Source organism: Triticum aestivum, chromosome 3B, assembly GCF_018294505.1.
Source record: "Triticum aestivum cultivar Chinese Spring chromosome 3B, IWGSC CS RefSeq v2.1, whole genome shotgun sequence".
Lineage (NCBI taxonomy): Eukaryota > Viridiplantae > Streptophyta > Magnoliopsida > Poales > Poaceae > Triticum > Triticum aestivum.
This window is the reverse complement of record NC_057801.1, coordinates 847,481,002-847,486,076: the sequence shown is the minus strand read 5'-3', so window position 1 is coordinate 847,486,076 and position 5,075 is coordinate 847,481,002.

Here is a 5,075-nt window from a genome sequence, read left to right as displayed (position 1 = left end):
TTTTAATTTTGAAGGAGTTTCATATATTCTACGGTACTACATACATGCATATGAATGTACAATTTCAAATAAATTTGAAATTAGAACCAAAAAGAATTCAAGAGGAATATACAATATATATTCAATATCATCGGATGACCATATACAATTTTGAACAAGTTTCCATACATGTTTTAATGCATATAAAGTTCTACGTCCTCGTAGTAGTGTTCTCCTTTAGGATGGAGGACTTCCCTGCTGAACCATCCAGCTAGTTCCTCTTGAAGTGGTCGGAAGCGAGCTTCTGGACTAAGCATCCACCGGAGGTTATTCCTCTGAGCATTGGTATCACTCGGAACCCGCTCAGAGGTGTATCTCCGGATCATCTCACAGACATAGTATCCACATAGATTGGTCTCCGGTGGCTGAATATCCCCAGCATTCTTAGCCTTTAACATTTTGAATTCTAGCTCTTTTTTGAATTCACCGACCTTTGTATCTACGAACCGTCTCCAAACCCTACGAGGCAAAGAAAATTAAATGAACAAGAGAGTTATTAATTAGTTACTTGATATTAGGAAATGAACGAAATAGGCCGATCGATATAGAGCGCAAATGAATGAAAATAATTACTTCTGCAGCATTTTTCTCATGCCGCCCCAAAGCTTTGGATTCATATTCACAGAGTCGTGGACGAGACATTCTGAGGTGTTAACTTTAATTACTAGCAGAATCCAGTGGAACCTGCGGACACGATACATGCACAGTACGTCATGCATAACTCATCGATTAGCCGGCCACATACCATGCATGGAGTAAACAAAAGAGAATGTGCTCAAGACAGAAACACTCACTCAAAATGGTAAGGAAATAGAATATCACTTTTGAGTTCCTGCTTTGTAAGAAACTGCCACAGGTCTGCCTCCACGTCGGCGGGGTAACGCTCCAACACATGTCCATTAACGATGTGTGGGTCAATGAACCCAACATCATGGATGTTCCTTACTCTGCATTCCTTAATCTTCATTCTGCATGTATAATAGCGGACACAACAATATAGTTAGGACATATATATAGTGCAGGCAATATGAACGAGATGGGGTAAAAATTAATAAATCACTTACAGAACGTAGCAACTGATGATAGATTTATCGAGCTCGCGCAGATTGAAAAGCTGGAACAATTCACTCAGTTCAATTTGTACATAGTAATGTTTGAAGTGATGCTCATGTCTAACTTCCGCATAAATATATTCTTTGGCGTTTTTATTTTTTATGTAACCCTTGTACCATTTCAGCAGACCTTTCATTTGTGGAGGTAGATCCTTTTCCTGCGCAGGCTCGACGAGAGGCCCATTCTTGACATATGTAATTACTACCTCCTTCACTGGCGCCTCATCAAGGCCTAACAGTTCAGGAAGAGTAATACCTAAGTTGGCCGCTTGTTCTCTGGCACTCGTTACAGTCAATCCCTGTGCTGCCGCAGCTTGTATGATCTCGGGGGAATCCGGACAGAAGGCTTCCACTATAAGCGGGGCAATCAATTGTTTACTTTGTTCCCCGAGCTGGGCAACTTGTTTCCCGCTTTTTTTACTTTCGGCCTTCTCCCGCTCTTTGTTCTCCTTGAACATGAGTGCCTGCCTGCGAAGTTCACGTGCATAGTCGTTAGGCAGATTCTTCGCGGCTTGGGACGGTGTGCTCAAAAATGACTTAGCCCACTTCTTTTGCTCATCAGAAAATACTGGCTTGGGCTCGGGCTCTCTTTTCTTCTTGTAGTCCGCCTTCCATTTCTCCAAATCAGCAGCCGCGGCCGCGTCGACTTCCTCGGCACTACGTTCCCAAGGCCTTGTGGGGAGAGGCTTCAGTGATGGCTCCGGTACCTTTGTGGTCTTAGGTACATAAGGGTCCGGGTTAATAATCCAGGACTGCTTCTGCTTCTTTGCCGGAGGTGGATTGGGGGGCGGCGTCTGATCACCCGCCGGACGAGGACTGGGGGGCGGCGGCTGATCACCCGCCGGACGTTGTGGACTGGGGGGCGGCGTCGGCTGACGTGACGGAGGTGTAGGTGAACCGCCACCACCACCACCACCACCACCACCGCCACCGCCACCACCACCACCGTAGGGGGGTGGACTTGTTGTCCTTGGCGCCTCGCCTGGAAACTTGATAAACTTCTTTTGCCATAGAATGAAATGGCGCTTGACATCTCCAAGTCTTTTCACCCCTTCAGGTGTAGCAATGTCAATCTCCAGGTCCTCAAACCCTTGGACTATGTCCTCCACCGTGACACGAGCATAGCCATCTTGAATGGGGTTGTTGTGGTGGAGTGCTCCAGGTAAACATGGTAAAGCACTGCCGATGGCTACCTTCATGGACATGTTCCCGATAGGATAATACAGATGACATTCTTTCATCTCCTTTATATCGTCCACGGGGTAGCGAGGAGGCTCCGGTGAAGTAATTTCGACCACCAGAGGCTCCGGTGCAGTAATTTCGACCACCAGAGGCTCCGGTGCAGTAATTTCGATCGTCGGTGCATCTGCACCAGCCGGTGGGGCCTCCGTGGAAGCCACGCTGCTTCTCCGCTGCTGGCTTCCGAGATCCGCTGGATGATCTTCATGCTGCACCCGAGCTGCATCTCTTTTGGCTACTAGTACACTCATGGTTTTCTTCATCACATCCATTTCCGATGCCAACCGCGCCACAACATCTGCTTCCCGATCCATCTTTCTCTTACGGCTTCTGTAACCGTACGGGTCATCGTTCTGGGGGAACCCTATTTTCCACGGAATGTGCCCCATGCCTCGTACACGTCCTCCGTGTTCAGGATTCCCGAGGGCTTTTGTCAGCGCGTCGTTCTCTCTGTTGAACTTGATCTTCCCCTGTTGAGCATCCCTCATTGCGTTAATAAGGGCTTGGGTGGGTTTAATTAATTTTCCCCGGTAAACACACTCCCCTGTCTCCGGGTTCAGCGTTCCCCCATGCCCGTACCACCAGCTTTTGGCCCTTGGGTCCCATCCCTCCGTACCTGGACGGATTCCTCGCGCCCTCAGCTCGTTCTCGATCTTCTCCAACCTAGGCACCCAAATGCGATACCCTCCTGGCCCCATAACATGATTGTACTCCTTCTTAGCCGCATTTTCCTTATTTTTTTTCGATATTTGAATGAACTGCTCCGATTTCTTTTGCTTCACAAATTCTGGCCAATCATGTTTCAGTTTCTCATATTGTCCTTTGAAATCCGGAGTCTTGTTCTGCTTGACAAAGTCATGGGCTAGATTTTGCTTGAATTTCCGGAATGCGTCGGCCATCTTATGAAGAGCGAACTGTTTGACTAGCCTCCTCCTCTCCTTGTTTTCCTCAATCTTGTTACCCTCCTCATCGAATTTGTTGTATTCCGGAGGTAGAACGAAATGTTCCATAAGCTTCTTGAAGCAATCTTTTTTTGTTCTCTTATCGACAAAAGTGAAACCATCAATCCGTGCCTTCTTTGGCTCATTCCACTCCTGGACGGTGATCGAGACGTTGTCTCTAACAATGGCTCCGCATTGGCTGACAAACTTGGTGGCGTTCTTGCGGGGCTCCAGCGGCCTGCCGGTTGCACTGTCGACAACCTCGATGGTGCATGTTTCTCCTTGTTTCATCGTCTTGGTTGCGCCACGCTTTGACGACGTACTCGATTGTTTCGACGATCCGGCCGAGGGCTAAAATAAGAAAGAGTCGCGCGCGTTAGTACACACATATTTATTCAAATCAGTTAGGTTGTATCACCAGAGGCTCAATGTATATATATACCTCGGCGCCGGAGGTGGTTGCTACTTCCATTTGAAGATCGTCGTTTATCGACGTTTGTTCGGCATCATCTTGCTGACGGCGCCCTTCATCTTCACCGTCAAGGTTCAGATAAGAAGAGATATCATCTTCTTCTTCTCCGGTCGGCACATATAGAATATCGCCATTTATGATGCCGAACATATGTGCTTCACCGTCCGGATCATAGTTGTCCATAATCGGGTCAGCTCTATCGTCCGCCATTATGTCAGTCCTGAAAACATGTAGTAAAAACAAATTAATTAAGTGAAGAAGGGGGGCGGTGGCGGTGGCGGTGGCGAAAGGGCGGTGGCAAAAGGAGGGGGCGAGGAAGGGGTGGGAGAGGGTGTCGCGGTAGAGCGCGAGACGGGGCGGCAGACGACGGCGTCACGGAGAGGGAGGAAATTCCAATTTGTATGTCGCAAACCCAAAATGGGCCGGCCCAGGTGAGCTACGTCCTGTGAGACGCGTCGACTTTTTGATGCAAAGAGCGTCACACAGGGCTGGATATGGCCGAGCCTGGGTCTTAGCCGGGCTGCAGTTGCAGCCTCCACGGCTGTACTGCTGCTAATGCACCGGCCCGTTGTAGCCGACGCCGAAACAGTGATTAGGATACGTTGGAATTTCCTATATGACGCTGTCTACGTCAAACTGTCGAGCGAACGCACCTACGAGGGTTCCCAACCCTTTTTTTATTTTCATTTCTTTTCCTTTCTTTTTCTGTTTCGTTTTTCTTTTCTTTTTTTGTTTATTGTTCTTTTTCTTTTTCTTTTTAAAAAATGTTCTCCTTTTAAAAAATGTTCTATTTTTCAAAAATGTTCATATTTTCAAAAAATGTTCGATTTTCACAAATTTGTTCGTGTTTTCAAATTTTGTTCCGCCGTGCGTTCAAGGCTACAACTTTTTTTTTAGGATCTTGAAAACAACTACGCGTTCAAGGCCGGCCCGGTCCTGATTTTGCTCATCTACCAGGGGCGGCGTTCGCACTGCGCGAGGGCCGACTCCGCGGGGTGCTGCCGCGTCGCCTCGTCGACGCTGAGCGAGTTGGCGAGCACCGTGTACATGGTCGGCACGTCGCCGGCGGAGAGGGTCATGCTGTCCCCGACCAGCGGCGGCCACGGACGGGGAGGGCGGCGGCGGTGACTGGGAAGGAATGATCGGAGAGGAAGGAAGGTCGCGTGGGGTTGAGGGCGGGCGAGCGAGGCGGCAGTACCGAGGCCGGCCGGCGGCGCGCGCGCGGTGGGCGAGGGCGACGGCGGGCGGCGTCGAGGGCGAGGGCGACGGCGG